We start from the raw sequence: 22,988 nt of genomic DNA on the forward strand, positions 1-22,988 counted from the left end.
GTGCCACTAAATCAGCCCAATCAATGAGGTAGTGTTCTGAAGTTCACCTTGCAGAATTAAACTTGAAATCATACTTTTTTCTACTCCTGTCAAATCCTAATTTTCTTCTGTCTGAAACAGATGTTTTTTGAAGAAACCGTATTTTTTTGCTCTAGCTTTGCATAGACCTTTGGCTGAAAGCAGTCATGCTGTTATTTAACCTGGCCTGCTGGGATTCTTGAGGTTATGAAGGCTTTTAAAAAGGTTATAAGCTTAGAAGTTATAGTATAAATTTGCATTCCATTCAAGTAGAAAATGAAAAAACAGACACTGTTAGAAAAATAGTAAAATGCATTCATCTGATTTTTTAAAAATATAAATTGTGAATAAAGATTCTCTTCTGTGTAGGCATGTGAAACAAAGTATTCATTTCTGGTTTGGAAACTTTGATGTTCTTTATTCAAGATCACGTCATCTTCAGTCAAAGAGGCAATATCTTGTTAATTTATCTCCATTTCTAGCAGACTGACACAATAACATGTCATATCAAGGGCATAATGTTGTATTATGTTATAAAAAGTCCTTCCTTCCCAATCTTTTTTCTGTGCGTGTAAGACCGGGTCTCTCTGTCACCCAGGCTGGAGTGCAGTGGTGCGACCGAGGCTCACTGCAGCCTCAACCTCCTGGGCTCAAGCAATCCTCCCACCTCAGCCTCCAGAGTACCTGGGACCACAGGCACGCACCACCACGCTCAGCTAATTTTTGTAATTTTTGCAGACATGGGGTGTCACTATATTGCCCAGGCTGGTCTCAAACTCCAGGGCTCAAACGGTCTGCCCTCCTTAGCCTCCCAAAATGCTGGGGTTACAGGTGTGCACCACCATGACCACACCAGGATGGCATTATTTTTATTTCTAGTCCTTAGTAGTATCTGAATGTAATTAAATATCATTGGTATAACACAAATGGCAAATGTCTGTGGATAGACATGATCTGAGAAGCACATTAGAGGTGATTGTTTTAATTTTAACATATTTCCAATCTCCAAACAGAATAATGGTACCTGATGAGCACTCTTTAGAATAAGAAAAATAAATATCTCCAAGGAGGAAAGAATTGGTAGTTGAGGAAATATTGGTTATGTTTTACATTTGGTTAATACGGGATTGGGGAAACTCTACTATGCCAATCCGTGTTGAACCACCAGGTGGCACACTACTGCCTTCTTTCCACCATTCAACCACAGAAAAAGAAAATGCCATTGGGAGATGTTGGGTTTAGTTTATTGGTGGTTGTTTTTTACACAGAAAATTCACCAAAACCAACTTAGCCACATAAAGATATGAATCTACAAGTGGCTATTTCTCAACTTTAATATTTTTATTACTATCAGTAGAATTTATTTTGCTTTGCTTTTTCTTTAAGCTTTGAGCCAGCAAGATGTAAACACACCAACTAACCAACTAACAGAAATGCTAACCAAAATAAGCCCATTGATTACTCTTTACATGAAAGCAGAAACAACTGGGGAAATAATTTTACCTTTCAGAATACTTAAGGATTACCAGCGTTTAATATTCTACACGAGCATTTCATATTTGCAAAGTGTATTGTTACATATTTATAAGTAATTACAATAATGAATGTGATAGCATTTTTTAAAACCCATATGCAATCTAGGTCAAATTCTGAACATTTTACAGATTTCTCTAGCTTTTTCCAACATTTATTCAATGACTTCATTGGCAAAATAACCAGAATCAACTCAATTTTTTAAATACTTTTAATAGAATTTTCCGTTTATACTGATTTAGATTCAGGAATTGTCATAATGCCTTACAAATAGTCTTTCTGCCTAAAAGTAAATATGTCTTTAAGTCCAGTTTACTGAAAAAGGTACCCTTTTTGTTTACTGAGGTATATCAAACACATTTTGGATTTACCCCAGTTGACTAAGTCCTGGCAATCAGTAAATTAACTAGCACTTTAAACAGAACTTTTAATGTCCATTGATGAAATGGGCTGCACAAATGAGAGTTTAGCTTCTTTCAATTCTAAAATCACAAGGCAGAATGAGATGAATTCTAGTCCCAGTTTTGCCACCAGCTAGCTGTGTTGCCTCAGGCAAATTATTTAAACTCTTTATACCTTCTTTCTCTCAAGTGAGAAATTAAATAAAGTGGAATCTTTCTAAGGTTCTATTTTACTTTTAAAATGGTATGATTTTATTTTTATATTTGAATCTTATGTTGTGAAGCATAATAAAGTATTTCAAAGTAATTCATCAAAGTAGGAAAAGCTAGGAAAAATTCCTAAAGCAGTGATGGTAGCAGTGTGCAGACGGCTTGGAGCCTTCTGCATCTCCTCTGATGAGCAAAACCAAGAGCTCTCACCACACAAAGGAAGAGCTCTGCACACATCCTTTGCTTTACAATTTCTTCACTTACTCTGGCTAATTGATATTTAGCCACCTCAGAATGAAATCATTGAGCTCTTTCTCCAGCTGTCTTGCACAGAATCTTCAATAGTGTAGATCTGTTTAACAGATTCCAACTCCTGGAACACACAATGTAAGCTTCCAGAATAATTGATAGCCATAACTTTAGAAATATATGTTGTGTTCGTGTAAGATGGTCCTATAGGCACTACGTCCCTTTTCTCATAATGTGAATGAAAACGAGTTATTTTCTTATGTTTGAGTTGCATTATATCTCATATATTGAGTTTACAAAAGCAAAAATTCCCGAATCCCTCAAAATTGAGAATGACTATACCTACACGAGCTAGATACAAAACCTATACTGAGTAAACAGACCCACATTTTTTATTTGCAGACTTACGCTTTTATATCTTCTGTTAGGGAATATGTTTCTTCTTTAAACAAACAAGGGCTTCTTTCCCCCATTTATTGTGTACTTCTGATGGTATTTTTAAAAAGACTTTCACAAGGGAGGGATGGGTCCTTAATTAAGACTTTAAAATGAGGGCAATAAATATATTTTATTGGTTATAATACCTTTTTCTTTATTAGAAGGGTAACAGACTGCTGGTTAACTGGTCATGAAATATTAATTAAAAAGAAAAAATATATGATGCAAGCAATCTCAGTGAGCGCCAACTGATGCTTTTACTGGGATTTTTTTCTGCATAAAGTTAAAGGCATGTGGACCCAGTCAGGTCACCCACAGGGAAACACCAGCTGGTCTCGTAGAGGCTCATCCAGTGACAGCAAGCCATGGAGTCCTCTCTGCACCAACATTTGGGGCTCATGTTGCATTTGGACACAAGCAGTCAGAAAGCACGCCCAGGACAAAGTGTTCCTGACAGATCCGCCTCTGCCTCCAGGACCAGATAGACCTACCCACACCAGTGTGCGTGAACACAGCAACTCTGCAAGGAACATTGTGTTTTCACCAAGCGACCCAAGACCACAAGAACTCTTTCTGCCCCAGGCGCCCATCTTGGCTAACTAGAACCTTCCATAACTTCCAATGAAATACCCACATGTCTTCCAGATTCTGTTTTTACCCATGCATTTCAACTGCTCCCCTTAACTGGCTAGAAGATGATTTACATCTTAAAATTTAAGAGAAAAGGCAGATGTTTTAGGATGGCAGGGGTAAATAATCCTCAAATACTGCCTGTGATATTAAAAATGGAGTTAAGAGAAGTTTCCATGGGCAACTCTAATATGCTGCTCTCCTTTCGCTGGAAGGGACCCTGACAGATAGAGACAGGAAAGCAAACTCACACTCAGCTACAGGGAACAGCAGAGGTGTGTGTTCTGTGGCCACCCTCCAAGGAGGAAGGACTTACTTCGGGCCTCTGCAGCAATCGGCATGGCAACCAGAAATCCCCCAACCAGCCACTTGCAACGTTCAACATGTAGTAAATCACCTAAGGCCATCTTGCTAAAATGCAGCTTCTGATTCCACAGGTCTGGAGTGGAGTGGATGATTCTCAGCCCACACTGGGAATAAGGAGGCCCTCTCCTCTCCCTGAAGCTCTGACTCAGGCTGGCCTTTGTCCAGCAAAGTGAAAGAGAAGCAGAAACTTCACTGAAGCCTATAGGATTCTTTATTTTTTTTAATGCAAGCATGAACGGCACAGTGGCTCGTGCTTTTAATCCCAGCACTTTGGGAAACCAAGATGGGAGAATCACTTGAGGCCAGGAGTTCGAGACCAATTTGAATAACGTAGCAAGACCTCATCTCCACACAAAAGAAAGAAAAAGAGAGAGAGAGGATTGCCTGAGCCCAGGGGTCCAGACTGCAGGGAGCTATGATCACACCACTGCACTCCAGGTTGGGCACCAAAGCAAGACCCTGTCTGTAATAAAATAAAATAATAAAAAATAAATGTAAACAAATGATTTACTGTGGATACATGATTCTTGGTGACTTTTAAAATTTCTGTCAGTACAATATCACCTACACAATAAGTAAAAATAAAAAATCTTCAACAGAAATTTAAAAAACTTTTGAAATAATCGATAACCCCAAGGTGCTGTTTCCCTTTGAGGAATTTTCTTTACTTCCAAACGTGAGCAGGATTGGGTATTTTATTTTTCCCCCGATTAACAATTTATTTTCTTTTAAAAATTATCATAAGAGTAAAATTTGCTTTTTCTCTTTTGGTACACAGGTCTATGAATTTTAATACACAGATAGATTTGCGTAACCACCACCAAAATTGTGATATAAAACAGTTCCATTACCTGTCCCCCAAAAATTGGTGGGATTTGTGTTCCCAAATTTTTACAGCTTTCTCTCTTTTCCTAATTCCTCTCTTTGCTTCCACATTTACAAACGACATTTTTTTAAAATAAAATTAAGTATCGTTTTACAAAATCATCCAGAAAATTCATATTCTCCTTGAAGTCACAGAAGACAAAAGAAGGCTGAGACTCAAAGGCTCAGAACTACCGCGGCAAAATCTTGAGGTTAACTGAATCTGGGTTAGAAGTATCCACAGCCTCCTAGTTTGAGCTCCCAGATGGAGAACAAGTTTGCGCAGGTTCAAGAGTGTTGTCCTTGGACCTTCCTGAGGATGGGAAATTCTCTACAATGGTCTCTTTATTGTATTGCCAGAGTCAAACCCAGAGGAAAGTCCAAGCTGCCTCAGAGCCAGTAGTGACCTATAAACTCTCAGCCTCAAAGTTGGAAGGCAAAGCACCCCGCTGCCTGGGGATTGCATCAGAGCCCCAAAATGGGTCACCGGCAGAAAGCAGACACAAGTCAGGTCATTTCTTCTGTTTCAGCTTCCAGGGCAATGGAAACTGTGGAATCTATACCCCCAAAAATTTCAAATCACAGAAAAGCTCTCAGATTCTTCAATTATTCATATTAACTACTACGGGTAAAAGAATAAACCTTGTGGAGATGACAGAATGGCCTTAATTTGGGGGCTATTTCCAGCCCCTGTATACTTTTAACTCCATTCATGCTGAATAGCTAAAGGTCTTGTAATACTGCCTTTGATTTACGGAAGGGAAAAAAAAGATGGTATTACTGAAAAGACCCATTACTCCTGTGCCTCATCATGTAGTTCAATGTTAAGTACTCTACAAAACTGAATCCTTGGTGGAATGCAATTCTGTAATTCAATCGAGAGATCTTGCTAATGTCCCAGTCTGCAAGAACATAGCTTAAGGGTTTAGGTTTAGAAGGAAACCTTGCAAACCAGAGATGGAATTACAGCCTGCCTCTTCAATCAAGAGATGAGTGAGGGTTGTTGGCAGTGTAATATTAAACAATTACAAAATTTTTCAAAGAAAGTGAAAGAATTATGGAGTTATGTTTGTCTCTATGGGAAGATAAAGGAAGAAGAAAAGACAAAACACCAGATGGGCAAAATGTTGATCACTGTTGAAGCTGGATGTTTAGAAAATGGGGACTGAGTGTACCATTTTCTCTACTTTCCCATGCATTTTTACAATGTCCATAAGAAAAAGTTAAAAAAAAAATATGCCACCAAAAGTACTATGATAGGAAAATAACGCTTCTGAAAACTCATGGAATTTGTAGGTGTTTCTCACTTGTGTATTAAATGTCAATATGAATAAATATTATGTGATCACTTTTGCAAGATTATAGGGCCCTTAATGGGCATAAATGAAGACTTACTGTCAGTGCTGGGGTCAGATATCTTCTAAGTGGACTAAGGGAAGTTTCTTATGTAATGAAGCCTGTGCAGTTGTGTTATTATGTATTATTCATACACACACTTGCACGCAATATTAGAGACAGTCATGCATATCACAACGTTTCCATCAACAATGGACTGCATATCCAACAGTGGTCCTTGAAAGATTATAATAAATAGTCTTACTTAGCTTTTCTATTTTCAGACATGCGAATACATGCGATTGTGTTCCAATTGCCTACAGAATTCAATACTGTAACATGCTGTATAGGTTTGCAGTCTAGGAACAACAGGCTGTATCATACAGCCTAGGTGTGTAGCAGACTGCACCACCTCGGTTTGTGTAAGTACACTCTGTGATGTACTTACACAACCATGAAATCACCTAACAATGCATTTCTTGAGACATAGCCCCATCATTAAGCAATACATTACTGTGTACATATTCAGACTTCCAAATAAAAAAATTAGAATGCTGGAAACAGGCTATTTGCATCACAAAAGGACCATGCCATATTCCTTTAAACACCAATACATATTAATAATATGACTTAAGAATTTCTACTTATCTAACAATCTGTTTCCTGGCTCTAGCTACCTCTTCCGGGGAGCATTTGAAAACTACTTACTCCCAGTCCCTACTCCAAACCAGTGAATCAAGCTGTCCAGATGATTTTTAAATGCATCCAGGATTGAAGACCCCGAGGCTACTGCTCTCAGGAACAGAGCCAAGACTTAGAGGAGAGTTCTTTGGAACCTATCAGGATAACCCATTGAGATGCCATATTGTTTGGATAACCTCGAACATCCACACTAAGTACGGAGGTGTCTGCTGTGAGGAAGTTAAATTAGAATGACAGTCATAGTATGCTTAATGTTAAATAGAATTATGTATGTGAAACTGGAAGAAAAAAATAAAGCCGGGTTTCTTCCCCAAACCTTTGACTGATGGACCCTAGGCTAGACCTTTCAAATGTGAAATAAATTTAATTTCTGGCCCAGCACAGTGGCTCATACCTGTAATCCCAGCACTTTGGGAGGCTGAGGTGGGCGGATCGCTTGAGTCCAGAAGTTCAACACCAGCCTGGGCAACGTGGCGAAACCCCGTCTCTACTAAACATACAAAAAATTAGCCAGGTATGGTGGAATGCAACTGTGGTCCCAGTTACTTGGGAGGCTGAGGTGGGAGAATTTCTTGAGTCCAGAAGGTCGAGGCTGGAGTGAGGCATGATCGTGCCCCTGCACTCCAGCCTGGGCAACAGGAATAAGACCCTGTCTCAAAAAATAAATACCTAAACTTTACCAAATGAAAAACTAAAAACATTTAACTTCTTTAAAGGCGTAATTAAACCAATCATTACATTATTATTTGAATAAATTGTGGTTGCTACAAGTTATAAAATAGCCATAATCGTCATTTTCACTCTGCAAACATCTCCTACCTCCACCTCATCTGTGCTCCATTTGGAAATCTGTGAAATGTACGTTGATGAGGCAGCTGGGTTAAACCCACAGTTCCTGTAGGGGAGGGGCAGTTTTCACCACCACCTTGGGAAAGGCCTTGCTCTGAGCTCTCTTCTCTTCTGACAAGCGATAGTTTTTAACGGTGTGGGCGCGAGTTAAAACCAGACTTGTATCCTTACTGGAATTCTGTTACCACTAAAGTCAAGCATTGGGAGTAGATGGGACCACCAGTGAAGGCCCAAGGAGTTCCGAGAGCCCAGCCATCTACCAAGAAGCCCAGCCCCAACCATTCCCATTCTGCCTTCTCACAGCTTTTCAGCTTTCCAACCCTAAGCTTTTTGGCTTTTGATGTGTATGGTTTATGTTCACGTTTTGGCTTTAACTTTTAACATGTTTTTACTTCCTCATAGAATTTAAATGCAGACTCCCAGTGCTGGAAGGTCTGAATTATTCTCTCACCTATGGGCCATGCCGGAAGTCCTGAACTCAACCGTCAACATCAGAACCTACCATGCAAAATTTCCTTTCTTCTCTATCCAAGACGGAGTCTAACACCCCGTATAAGTTAGTCCTAATGGGACTAAAAATCCAAAATCAAAATGGCTTTCTCTGGATCTTTTCTGGCATCATCCAATTTTTCTATCTTTTAAAACAATTATTCTGCAGTCAGCCTACATCATTCCTAAATCAGCTACTAGATTAGGAAGTATCAGAGTAACTAAAGAAGGACCTAGAACTTAAGCTCGTAAGCTTGGAAATAAGACGAACTTGGAATCCAGCTAACTCTGACATGTTGGCCAGGTTATTGACCTCTGTGAAATGAAGGAGAGACACCTGCAGTGTCTAAACAGTGGATTGATGGGAGAATCAAAAGAGATCAGTATCCAATAGACTTTCATTAATATGCGTCATTAGATACTAGCAGACAGGTACAGAAATGCACAGAAATGTGGCTAGAAGGTTGTCTTCCCACACTGATGGCAGCGCAGAGACGGGAGACTGAATTGAGATGTGTAAAATACGACCTGCCAATCTTACTCCGTGTACTCGTGTATTATTTGAGCTGCTTATAATACTGCAGTGAAAATATATTATTGAGTCCTTTTCAAAGAACAGTTTGTCCTCCTGTCTTTATCAGATACTAAATGTAACCACTTATCAACAATGCTGCCAAGAAAATGAAGTAAGCAGGAGGAAAATGTCCTGACTTGGGTTGGGTGATGGTGGATCAGCAATGGCTTGAGGACTCTCTAGTAAAACATGCAGTAGGAGGGAAATAAAGACATGGTAAGGAGGTCGAAGTGAGCGGTTCACTTGAGGTCAGGAGTTCGAGACCAGCCAACATGGTGAAACCGCATCTCTACTAAAAATACAAAAAATTAGCCAGGCATGGTAGCAGGTGCCTGTAATCCCAGCTACTTGGGAGGGAGGCTGGGGCAGGAGAATTGCTTGAACCCAGGAGGCGGAGGTTGCAGTGAGCTGAGATTGTGCCACTGCACTCCAGCCTGGGTAACAGAGTGAGACTCTGCCTCAAAAAACAAACAAACAAGTCTTTGCTATTGTGAATATTTGTTATTGTGAATAGCAAAGACTTGTTTGTTTGTTTTTTGAGGCAGAGTCTATTCCAGATATTTATATAAATGATATCATAAAAAAAAAAAAAAGTCTGGACCAGACTACCACATTATCATTGGAAATCGACTCAGTAGGAACTGAGCAAACTGGACATTTTCAACCACACCCTCCCCATCACAGTGATGTGCCTCATGGCTATTCCTTGGAAGAGAGTTAGGAAAAGCTCTAGGTAAAGTTTGGTGGTCCTTGGAACTCTCTTCCAAGGAATCTCATGCCCTAGAGCTTTGCATTTGATGAGATTTGCTTAGCTTTATGGGTTTGTCTGTCTAATACAGGATAGTCTTTTCTATCCTTTTCTCTGTTCCCAGCAACAATTCTTATTTAAGGGAAGGAGGTGGGAGAGCAGGTTCATAAACATACATTTCCTGCTTCCTATGCTCAAGGCTGTCTCTTCTTAAACCAACAGTGTCTGCCGGGCTCGGTGGCTCACGCCTGCAATCCCAGCACTTTGGGAGGCCGAGGCAGGCAGATCACAAGGTCAAGAGATCGAGACCATCCTGGCTAACACAGTGAAACCCTGTCTCTACTAAAAATACAAAATAATTAGCCAGGCGTGGTAGCGGGCACCTGTAGTCTCAGCTACTTGGGAGGCTGAGGCAGGAGAATGGCCTGAAACCACGAGGTGGAGCTTGCAGTGAGCCAAGATAGTGCCACTGCACTCCAGCCTAGGTGACAGAGTGAGACTCCGTCTCAAAAAAAAAAAAAAAAAAAAAAACAGTGTCACCTGTTACACAATATCAGAAGGGGAGACAAGCTCTCCTGGCTTTGGTCTAGTCTGATTTCAGCTGCAAGCAAACAAGAGACCAGTATCAGCTCACCTCTATCCCACTAATGCTTTTGCGGATCCATCTCCCCTCAGAATGGGAAGGCCTCCAGTATAAAAATGATAACGTATGGGTGGTGCAGTCACAGCCAAATGCAAAAAGTCATTGCTGAAATACTTTAGTGTACAGTGATATATTTAATCTTTACAAATACTTTGTTTGATCCTCTTATATAGATAAGATGTGAATTATTATCCGTATTTTACATGTGACCCAACTGAGGTTCAGAGAGGTGATGGCTTACTCACTCTCATGCTGCCTGTCGGAGCAGACAGACTGGTATTTTCTTATTCCTAACCTACTGCCCATCCTACTGGATCACAGCTGCCCAGTCACTATTCAGCACGTACAGGCACTAAGCAAAGCACAGAGCTGGACACTGTAGAGGACACAACAACAAAAGTCCTGCAGCAGCTCAAAATCCAACAGGGAGAAGACTTTCACGGGATGGAAAAATCACTGTGACACCAGTAATAAACATTCAAAACTAGATAAGAAAAATCAACACAGGCCAATAAAAGCTATGGTTCCTGAGGGTTCAAACTGGGTAAAAGGGAAGATTTTTTTTTTTCAACAAACAGTTCTTCCACAAATATTTATTGAGCACCTACTGTGTGTCAGGAACTTTTCTCCAAGACTGAAGACCTTGTACTTTTCTTCTCCTGCCTCTCACAGCATTTGGAGGATCTGGGTGGGGGAGATATGAAAAAATACACCTCAATGACTTTTCGGGGTCCAGGGAGTACATCGTTGGTGGGCCTTCCTTCCGTGAATGGTGGAGGATGCTGGGCTGAGACTCAGGACGTCGTGCTCAATTACACATTTGTACATGGCTCTTTTGTGTCCATCCCCCATTGAACAATCCGTACCTTGACCATTCATGGAAGCAGATTAGGATTTAGAATCTACCCAATGTACCACGAAATGTGTAGTGTCTCCAGTAATCAACGCCGCCGTGCTGACCCGCTCTGCTTGGTAGTCAGGTAGACTCATCAGCCTCTGCGGCCGTGTTCTTCCGCTTTTTATCCTTTCAAGTCACTGTGGGAAAATACATCTCAGCACAATTCCTTCCGGTTCATCAGTCTTCCCAGTTCACCCATCCACGTCCACATCCTTTATTTTTGTTTTCCTGGGTCAGTTTCTCCTACATCCCAATCGGAGCCTGCCCCCAACCAGGGTAGCTGAAGAGGTGATCCCAAAAAGGATTTGGGGTGTTATTTTCTTCCGAGGAATTGTGTTTATTTTTTTAAAAAACATGTTTTATTTGTTGCTAATTTGAGCGACAATATTTGCCACAAAGTTGAATGCTTAACACTGGGCCCTGAACTGACCCTAAGTGGTTTTAAATCTAACTCAATTAAGCAATATCACATTTAACTAAATAATTAGCAAAGGCAGTGTGCTTATTGTATGCCAGAAATTGCATATAGAAAAATAATTGATCTCATTACATGATCATTTTTCAAAGAAGTTATTGTTAGATCCATTCAAATGAAATAGATAACTGAGGTTGAAGGAGGTTAAGACATTTGCCTTAATCTCATACCTTTGTTTCCTACACACTTTCCATCACCTCCATGTAGACCCTCTGTTCTGTCAGGCTTGTCTCCTCATTAAACCATCCATTTCACACTGCCCTTGACCTTTGAGGACTGTGGTCCATCACCCTGGCTTGGAATATCCTCACGAATGCCCATTCACACCCCACTTACCCTTTGTGGCCAAGGAAGCTCCCAAATCCTGTTGAACTTTTCTTGACCACTCTAGTCCTCAAAGTTCTCCCTGAACTCTTCCATAGCAGCCAATAGGGATCCTCTGTGCCATTTCTTTAAAGGATTGTATGTGTGAACTTTGGTGATTAGTTCCATATCCTATATTTTGTACCATTCATAGTGTTGTACATAGTAGATTATCAATAAACACTTGACCAAGTGATGGATTGACTGTTTCTAAACCAGTCTCCTGTACTGTTGGAGATCTTAGAAAAATAAAGGAGGTTCTTTACATGTTTATTTTTCAATAAATCTATTTTTATTTTCTTCTGATGGAAGGTAGGAAATGAATCTCCTTTTTGCCTCCTATCTTTTGCCACAATCTTTTTAAAAGTCTCAATTCTAGATTATACTCTTTTTTTATCCCATCAGCAAAAATTTAACCATTTTCATTTCTTGGACCAAATGCAAAATGTGAACTTAGTGACTCCAATTAATTATAGGGAGTTCTTACTAACCAAATCAGGGGTTCTCTGTCCAAGAATAAAAAGCAGATGAAAGTCTTAAAATCCACCAACAGCTCTGCCACTTCTTACACTGCCCCATTTGTAGGTGTATCTCAGCTACAGTCAGAACTGAGTTGTCTTTGTTCCCCTAGAAATGATCAGCTGACACCCATCAGATCCGCTGATGGACACACAGGGTTAGGTCGACCAGGGCCTGGAAGATTTCTGCATGCCACTCTTTGCACAGCCTAACGATACATGATTTTAAAGTTCTTAACCCACCTCTCCTCCCTGCCCCCCAGAACTAATCTATATGCTAATTTGCACTTGATAATGCCGCCCCACAATATGGTAATTGCTGTAATGTTTTCCAGGGAGGAAAAAAAAAAAGTAGAAATTGAGCCACAGCTTCAGCGCTGATGCCTGCACAGTCACGAGACGCTGTGCACAGATGGGGTATCAAGCCGGAGCCCACATCCAGCAATTGGTCACACTGAGGTCAGGATGAAATCATTCTAGAAAAATTGGAAATGCTCTTCTAAGCCACACTATTTTGAAACGATCCTCAGAAGCGTGAAGAGTATCAGAGGCGGCAAGCTGTAGCCTACTGAGTTAAACCTAGCTGCATTCCCTCACCTGTGTACGAAGGCCTCAAGATTTACAGAAAATCTCAAACCACTGATTTGACGGTGCAACCTCTAAAGCAGGGCCGAGTCTTCCAGGGCTTCTGGCGTCTCCATATCACCTTTATGTGCACAAAGGTACTTCCCTTTCTGCCTATTTCCCTACATATGCTCTCAATGCTATTAAGATATCAAATGCAGGAATGACAACAAGAGAGTCCTAATTAAACAGCAGCAGTGTGTGCCCTCGAAGGAACAGCCTGAACCCAAATAAGTGGAGCTTGGGACCGGAAAGGGGAAAAAGACAATGGGGGCTTTGAAATCAGCTGGGTTTAAAGCAACGGGTTTGTTGTGTGTATTTAAAGGGCCAGATGACACAAAGGGCTGTTAGGACGGAGACCAAGCTCCAGATTCACCAAGACACACGGGTAATAGTCACTGAGTCCTGTGACCGGAATCCAATTGTAATTGGCCTCAGAGATCACTTATGGCAATCAGGGAAGTAATAGGCTTCTGAATAATTATGAATAATTAGGCACATTTATGAATAATTACACTGATAATAACTATCTAATTCACTCCATTTTAAAATTGTAATTCACTCATTATGGATTGGGTGCTCACTCCCTTCATCCTGCCTCTGCATATTCATGGCCTAATCCATCCGCCAATCTTACAATGATTGGAGTCCCTCTCCAGCTCAGCACTGGACTCACCCTGGGGACAAAGGACTATCCTGGTCCGCAGCATTGGAGTTTCCTATCCCTTTGATTAATTTGAGAGGACTCTGGACAGTAGAGAGAGGCAGAAGGGATATAAGGAAATATTTTCCTAAAATATCCAAGCTTTGCCATCTTGTGACTCATTTACCAATATGCAAATGACTTTGAAGTAATATCCAGGAGCTCTTTGCTGTTTTCAATACTGATGATAAAAAGAAGCAACTGCTTGCACATGTCATTATACAGAATACCAGTGCATTAGACAAGGGCAGTCTTTTTATAGCGTCTTCTGATCGAGTACTAGGCTGCTTAGAAAATCAGGAGTCCTAGCTGGACATGGTGGCTCACACCTGTAATCCCAGCACTTTGGGAGGCTGAGGTGGGCAGATTGCCTGAGCCCAGGAGTTCGAGACAAACCTGGGCAACATAGGGAGAGCTTGTCTCTACAAAAAGTAATAAAAAACAAAAATTAGCCAGGCATGGTTGTGTGCACGTGTAGAACCAGCTACTTGGGATGCTGAGGAGGGAGGGTCACTGGAGCCCAGGAGGTTGAGGCTGAAGTGAGCCAAAATTGCACCACTGCACACTCCAGCCTGGACAACAGAGCAAGACCCTGTGAAAGAAAGAAAGAAAGAAAAAAGAAAGAAAGAAAGAAAGAAAGAAAGAAAGAAAGAAAGAAAGAAAGAAAGAAAGAAAGAAAGAAAGAAAGAAAAAGAGAAAGAAAGAAAGAAAGAAAGAAAGAAAGAAAGAAAGAAAGAAAGAAAGAAAGAAAGAAAGAAAGGAAGGAAGGAAGGAAGGAAGGAAGGAAGGAAGGAAGGAAGGAAGGAAGGAAGGGAAGGAAGGGAGGGAAGAAGGAAGGAAGGAGAGAAAGAAAGAGAGAGAGAGAGAGAGAGAAAGAAAGAAAGAAGGAAAAAAAGAAAGAAAAGAAAGAAAGAAAGAGAAAGAGAGAGAGAGAAAGAAAGAAAGAAAGAAAGGAAGAAAGAGAAAGAAAGACAGAAAGAAAGACAGAAAGAAAGAAAGAAAGAAAGAAAGAAAGAAAGAAAGAAAGAAAGAAAGAAAGAAAGAAAGAAAGAAAGAAAGAAAGAAAGAGTCAGAAGCCCCGATGTGAAGATGGAATCTTAAAAAGATGTGTCCTCAGACTTCAGACATAGTATGTCCTCGCCCTACGGCCATATTCTTTCCTCCCCCATATTCTCTCTCCTTTTCTTTTATTTGTTTCTCCCCTTTTGCCTTCCCTCCCTCCCCACCATCCTTTGCCTACTTCTCTATCACTTTCATATCCCTTCCTGTTATACTCCAACAATGACAATCAAAAGTTAGCTTATATTTTTCTGATTCCAAACATACTATCTGTGAACTCAAAAAATTTTTAAAATATTGGGATGAGAAATTTTTTTAAAAAATTAAAAACCAATAATCTCAGCCCCTGAGAGAAGCAATATTAACTTAATACAGTATTTCAAAGTGTTCTTTTTCTAAACATACTTTACATGACTGAGATTACAAAAACAATTTTGCATCCTGACATTTCCCTGAACATTACAGAATCAGCATTTTCCTTATTATTAAAAACTCATGTTTGATGGTAAAATTATAAAATATGCAAGTACACATGATCATTAATTCCCTAAACTTTGGCAACTTAGTATTTCCCATTTGTGCTATTTTGCCGTGCTATTTTGCCGTGCTATTTTGTGGGGCAGTCTTCTTTTGTTCTTATATCTTATCACATTATTTCCTGTTCCTTTCTCTTCCTCTTAAATTAAGACTTGGGTATAAGGAGGTATGCTGCCCCTGAATTAAGACAGGGGAATAACATGACTGGTTTAGTGCACAGGAAGGCTTACCACACACAATCTTTTCAGGTACAAGCAACGTTAATATCCCGTAGTTTAACTATAAACAAAATCTTTTATGCAGAATTAACCATAACAGAATTCCATCTTGGACCCAACCCAAGGGGGCTCAGTAACTGAAATACATTATGATGCATCCTTTCCTGAGGCTTGATTACAGGAAAACTCAGACATAAATGGCATCCTATTGAGCTTCTGGAATACTAGTTTCCAAATAATTATCAATGGATCCCATACATGAGAATTGCCCAGGGAGCTTTTTAAAAATGTGTCTTCCTGGACTCCACCAAGTGATATTTTGATTTAAGAGATCAGGAGGGAGGATCAGGCTGGGCAGGAAAGAAGGCAGCAGATGTGCAGTCTCATGTCTGCCATGCCAAGAATCCTGCATGTAATTTACCGAGGAGCAATGTGGTCTACGAGCAGATGAGTGGCAAGGTCAGACAGACAAAGGAGAATGAAGACTCCCATGCAAGTGACTGGCAGAAACTGGGTGATCATGAGAAACGACACCATGCGGTATGAAGACAGGGCTGGAAGTATGTGGATCAGTTAGGAAATTGTGGTAACCCAGAAATCTAGTTTACAAATGATGAGAACATGAAATGAGGCAGTACCGTATGGGAATGGAGAAGCACACTGATACGAAACCTGTATATGGTAGAGTTAATAAACTCATGTGAATGTTGGATGTGAGAACTAAAAGCCAAAATTAGGATGATCCCCAGTTACCTGAATAGAATGAAATCCAGGGGAGCAGCAGCTGGATTTGGTGCGGTATGGTGGGAGGGGGAAGGATGATATATGATGGATGGCCATGATGAATTCACTTGGAAAGGATTTATCCAAAAAAGGAAAAATTCTCTCTTATCACGCTGTCAGGAATTAGAGACCAGCCTGGCCAACATGGTGAAACCCTGTCTCTACTAAAGATACAAAAAAAATTAGCCAGGTGTGGTGGCGAGTGCCTGTAATCCCAGTTATTCGGGAGGCTGAGGTGGGAGAATTGCTTGAACCTGCGAGGTAGAGGTTGCAGTGAGCCAAGATCGGGCCATTGCACTCCAGCCTAGGTGACAGGGTGAGACTCCATCTCAAAAAAAAAAAAAAGAAAAAGAAGAAGAAGAAAAGTTTTGTTTTCTTCCCCTCATATGGGTATTTGTATATGATGCAGTACAGTAGCACCCCAGAGAAAGTGAAACCTTCTTAGGCTGTTGGCCTTTTATGGGGAGCACAATAGAGAGAGGCTCTCATAATACAGATACCTTTTCTCACCTGTTCACTTTATGCTCTGGAGGGGGGTGATCAAATAATTTCTATGGGATTTGTTTCCCCAGGTAACCTAAGGACAGAAAAAGCCACACATCTAATCCAGCTGGATGCTGGTTGTAGGTCTTTGCGAGTTCTGTCTCCTGGCATGTTCAGACATCTGCAGTTCATTGCATTCAGCAACTCTAACTAGATCTGATGTCACAATCTCTGAGTCCCAGTAGGATTTCCTGCAGACTTTGAGAGACTTGACATTCAGAGGAAGAATTTACCACCAAATCCAAAAATAAAGCTCAAGGGCTTCTCCTTGGGACATTTTAATCTAAAAGTTAGAAGAATCAAACATTTTACTTAGAGAATATGGACAGACTAACTTTTTTTTTTTTTTTTTTTTTTTTTTCTCTAGATGGAGTCTCGCTCTCTCACCAGGCTGGAGTGCAGTGGCACAATCTCAGCTAGCTCACTGTAACCTCTGACTCCCTAGTTCAAGACATTCTCCTGCCTCAGCCTCCTGGGTAGCTGGGATCACAGGCATGTGCCACCACGCCCGGCTAATTTTTTGTATTTTTAGTAGAGATGGGGTTTCACCATGTTAGCCAGGATGGTCTCGATCTGCTGACCTCGTGATCCACCCACATGGGCCTCCCAAGGTGCTGGGATTACAGGCATGAGACACCATGCCCAGCCCAGACTAACTTTAAAGTGAGTTAACGAGTGTTTGGGTTTGTCTGGGGGCAGTGTGGGGTTGAGGTTTGTTTTTGTTTTTATTTGGGCTTTTTAATCTCTAAGGCACTGGCTAATTTCCTACTCTAAAAAAGAAACCCCTGAATGTTTCAAAGGAAAGGGAAAATAACCAGAGGAAATTCAAGGGGAATTTCTCAGTGGATTTTACTGTATCTCAATTCCAGGGTATTTTCTAGGTGAGCTAAATGGAAGAGACTAAGAAATACATCTTGAAATTATGAAGTCATTAAGAATTATGATACAAAGATTATTCAGCAACCTAGGAACATGTCCAGCAAAAAAAAAAAAAACAACAACAACAAAGGCAAGCTATTAAGGTAGAGATTCAATGATTGCAAGTATAATTTTAAAGCATAGAAAAAGGAATGGGAAGAAGCACCAACAATGTTTCTGTTACATTCGTGATCATATATTTTCCTTTCATCTATTCTACATTTTGTTTTATAACACTGTCATGGTTTTTTAAAAGGTGCTTTCGTCAGATGAGGAGAAACTAAGAGGAGGAGGGGGAACCCGGAAAGGTCCAGGGTCTTGCCCAAGGTCACAGTGTAACCCGGTGGAAAGAGTTAAAAGTAGAACACATAATTTATCATGAGAATCACAGCCTCCCTTGATCCAGCAATGGGAAAAATGCAGCCTCACCAGGCCAGACTCAGTTTTCCTAACTCCGCTATCACCTTTGATGGAAGCCCCCTGTTTGGAAAAGCAGAAATGAAGACCCTTTCCAGCGTAGCCCTAGGGAACACCCCCGAGCTCATGGAGGTCGAGCCTTGAGAACAGCCCCATTTTTTTCTTAGCAAAGGAGACTGCAATCATCAAGGGAGCTGCTGCCACTCCACACCATCAACCCCTTGAGAAAAGCCTGGGTCTGATGTCACAGCAGGCCCCCCTCCTCCCTTCTTGCCCCCATTCTCCCCAACCCAGCAAACAGGGGCCATGACTATGTTGTTATTCTTGTTACGAGGTATTTGGACAAAGCTTCTGCTGCTGTCCAGCCACCCCCGCCCTCCCTGCCCCCAGCTAAATCCAAATGATTGATGAGGGGAATACTTTGAAATTTTGAGATGGGGGTGCTGGCAGGCAGAAGGAAGGAGAACACGCTTCAGACAAAGAGCAAGACAGAGTGGGTGGCGTTGAAGCATGGGGGACATTAGAACCTGTCAAGGCTGCAGAATGATTCATTGAGGTAATGATGATAAACACTTCATCTCTGGGCATCTATGTACATTTTACCTAACGATCTCAAGCGTCCATACATGAAGAGAGGCTCAGAATAAATCATACGAACAGACCCTAAATGGGAATCCCTTAGGAATGGGATCTGAATTGTAAATGCCTGCTGGAATTTCACACATCAAATTACAATAAACAGAATGATATTTTAGGCAGCTTCGTACTTAAAGGGTACCATGCGGAGTCCTGAAGATTTTCTTTTACTTTAGAATTTCGTTCTGTGCTAGTTGGAGCTTTGCATATCTCTTGCTCACTTGGACATTTCTGGTTGTGGATTCTGAAGTGAAACAGAGGTTTCTCATAAATAGCTAAGTCCTCCTCTTGCCACAACATACTTCCTCTAATGCCGGGTGCCTCTGCAATAGAAGATAATGCCTGTGAGATTGAATACACATGGACAATAGCCAGATCATATATAAAAGTAGAACTGCAACCAGTCAAGGAAACCAATCCCTTATCTATAGTAACCAATCCAGGAAGCCAGCCCACTGTCCATCTACAAGTCAGACAATTACCTCTAGCAACCAGTTCAGGAAGTCAAGCAGTAACATCCACAACGATTGGCCCAAAATGTCCAGGACTTCATTAACTGTCCCTTGAAAAATTAATCTCTAACTTTTGCTCCCACTTCCAACTTAGGACCAACCAGAGAAAGTCAAATATGTACTCTTAACTAATCATGTAGGATGTCTGTGTCTTCATCCATTCATGCTGCTATAACAAAAGACCTTAGACTGGGTAATTTGCAATAATAGAAACTTATTTCTCACAGTTCTAGAGGCTGGGAAGTCCAAGATCAAGGGGCCAGCAGACTTGGTGTCTGTTGAGGACTTGCTCTCTGCTTCAAAGATGGTGCCTTGTGGCTGTGCCCTCACCTGGCGGAAGGCAGAAGGATGCACTCTCTCCCCAAACAACCTCTTTTATAAGGTCACTGATCCCATTTATGAGGGTTCCACCTTCACTACCTAATCGCCCCCTAAAGGCCCTACCTCTAAATACTATCACATTGGCAATTAAGTTTCAACATATAAATTTGGGGGAGACACATTCATACCACACATCCTGCTTCTAGTGAGCTATCTCCAGCTTCCCCAATCCAGCAGCCTCAATCAGCACGCACCTGAAGCCTTTGCTCTGTTCCACTGTGAGGCTTCTCCACTCCTCTGCCTGCATGTGAGTAGCTAACAAAGCACAAGTAATGGTGACCAACTCCCTTGTTGTGACAAGTTCTGAATAAGTAACCATTGCCTCTTCTCATTTGGTTGGTCTTCACTTATTTCCACATGCCTCAGACTTGCACTTCCAGAATGTGTTAATGAGAAAAAGCCCATCAAATCAGTCCTTAAGCAGTCCAAGGACATACTGCAGGCCTGAACCTGCAGCTCCAATAGCTTATGTGAGTCAGAATATGGCTTATAGTGTGGAGCTTGCAGTAAGCTGAGATCTCGCCACTGCACTCCAGCCTGGGTGATAGAATGAGACTCCATCTAAAAAAAAAAAAAAAAAAAAAAAAAGAATATGGCCTATAGTAACCACCCAAGTCACTGCAGTGTTTTTCTTCTATATTTTTCACTTTAGCCATTGGCTTAGCCACGGAAAAACGTACACATGGAAACACTGTCAGGAATTAGCTTTACATTGTTCTCTGAAATAGGAATTGAAATAAGCCAAATCCGACTCAACTAACACCTTGAAATAATCAAATTCTTAGCTATCAGCTTTTATGATCTGGATCAAGCATATTAAAGAGAATTCTGGTACACAGAATAATAAAACTAATCGTACATATTGTGATTTTTAGGGGTAATAGGAAGGCTACTATGAGCCTCAACTTATGCCCTCCACTGATCTGTCATCAGGCCTAAATTTTCTTCATTAGAGACTAATTTCTTTGAGTAAAGCACTCCTCAGGGTCAGTACAACCAAAAGACTAAATGCACATCAGGATCACTTGAAAAGTTTTAATGAGTAAGGGCTTCCTACACCAGACCTATTTCCTTTCCCAGAGTGTGATCTCAGAAACTCTCTTTTTTTTTTAATTGACAAATACAAATTATATCTATTTGTGGTATACCAAATGTTTGTTGAAAACTGTATGTTTGAAATATGTATACATTGTGAAATGGCTAAATCAAGCTAATTAACATACGCATTACCTCACATACCATTTTTTGTGGTAAGAACACAAAATCTCTCTCCTCCCAGTTTTCAAGTGCACAATACAGTGTTACCAATTACAGAAACAATAGATCTCTTCAACTTATCATTGTGTCTAGCCAAAATTGTGTATCCTTTGACCAACATATCCCCACCCCAAACCCAGTAATCATTCTATTCTCTGCTTCTATGAGTTCAACTTTTTTAGATTCTACATATAAGTGAGATCATGTGTTATTTGTCTTTCTGTGCCTGGCTTATGTCACTTAGCATAACGTTCTCCAGGCTCATCCATGTTGTTACAAAAGACAGGATTTCCTCCTTTCTTAAGGCTGAATAGTATTTTATTGTGTATATATACCAGGTTTCTTTATCCATTTACCCGTTGACAGACACTTAGGTTAATTATACAGTAGTCCATCCTTATCCATGTTTTCGCTTTTCATTGTTTGCCTGTGGTAGACCACTATCTGAAAATATAAAATGGAAAATCTCAGAAATGAAACAATTCGTAAGTTATCAATTGTGCACAGATCTGAGTAGTGGGCACTGCCACCTCTCAAAAGACCCTTGCTTGGCCGGGCACGGTGGCTCATGCCTGTAATCCCAGCACTTTGGGAGGCTGAGGCAGGCTGATCACAAGGTCAGGAGATCGAGACCATCCTGGCCAACATGGTGAAACCCCATCTCTACTAAAAATACAAAAATTAGCCAGGCATGGTAGCACGCACCTGAAAGCCAAGCTAATCAGGAGGCTGAAGCAGGAGACTCACTTGCACCTGGGAAGTAGGCATTGCAGTGAGTCGAGATTGCATCACTGCACTCCAGCCTGGGCGAAGAGGGAGCCTCTATCTAAATAAATAAATAAATAAATAAATAAATAAATAAAATTAAGTATTATTTACTATTATTATCTATAGGTTTCACTCACTACTCAGAATTGAATTATAATTTCTCTCCACTATATACCTGTTGGTATGCCTGATGACACACGGAATACAAGAAACTTAAAATGATCCAGCCTAACAATTCAAAATTTAAAGATATGGAACCAACCAAAGTGCCCATTGACCAATGAGTGGATAAAGAATGTGGTATACCTACTTCAAATTACACTACAAGGCTAAAGTTACCAAAACATGGTACTGGTATAAAAATAGGCACATAGATCAATGGCACAGAATAGAGAACACAGTAATAAAGCCACATACTTACAGCCAATTATCTTCGACAGAGCATGCAAAAATATAAATTGGGGAAAGGACACCCTATTCAATAAATAGTGCTGGGACAACTGGCTAGCCACATATAGAAAAATGCAACTGGAACCGCATCTCCTCCTCTTATACAAAAATCAACTCAAGATGAATCAAAGACTTAAATCTAAAACCTGAAACCATGAAAATTCTAGAAGATAACATCAGAAAAACTCTTCTGGGCATTGACTTAAGCAAAGAATTCATGACTAAGATCCCAAAAGCAAATGCAACAAAAACAAAAATAAATATACGGGGCCTAATTAAACTAAAAAGCTTCTGTGCTGCAAAAGAAATAATCAGCAGAGTAAACAGACACCCCACAAAGTGGACGAAAATGTTTGAAACCTATGTATCCAACAAAGGACTAGTAACCAAAATCTGCAAGGAACTCAAACAAATCAGCAAGAAAACAAAAACAAATAATCTCATCAAAAAATAGGCAAAGGACATGAATAGACACTTCTCAAAAGAAGATGTACAAACAGCAAACAAACATGAAAAAATGCTCAACATCACTTAGTCAGGGAAATGCAAATCATAGCCACAACGAGACACCACCTGACTCCTGCAAGAATGGCCATAATTAAAAAGTCAAAAAACAATCAATGTTGGCGTGAATGTGGTGAAAAGGGAATGTTGTTACACTGCTGGTGGGAATGTAAACTCATACAACCACTATGGAAAACAATGTGGAGATTCCTCGAAAAACTAAAAGCAGAACTAGCATTTGATCCAGCAATCCCACTACTGGGTATCTACCCAAAGGAAAAGAAGTCATTTTCTGAAAAAGACACATGCGCATTGCGTGTTTATGGCAGCACAATTTGCAATAACAAAGATATAAAACCAATCTAAGTGCCCATC

Source organism: Macaca fascicularis, chromosome 4 (assembly GCF_037993035.2).
Source record: "Macaca fascicularis isolate 582-1 chromosome 4, T2T-MFA8v1.1".
Taxonomy (NCBI): domain Eukaryota; kingdom Metazoa; phylum Chordata; class Mammalia; order Primates; family Cercopithecidae; genus Macaca; species Macaca fascicularis.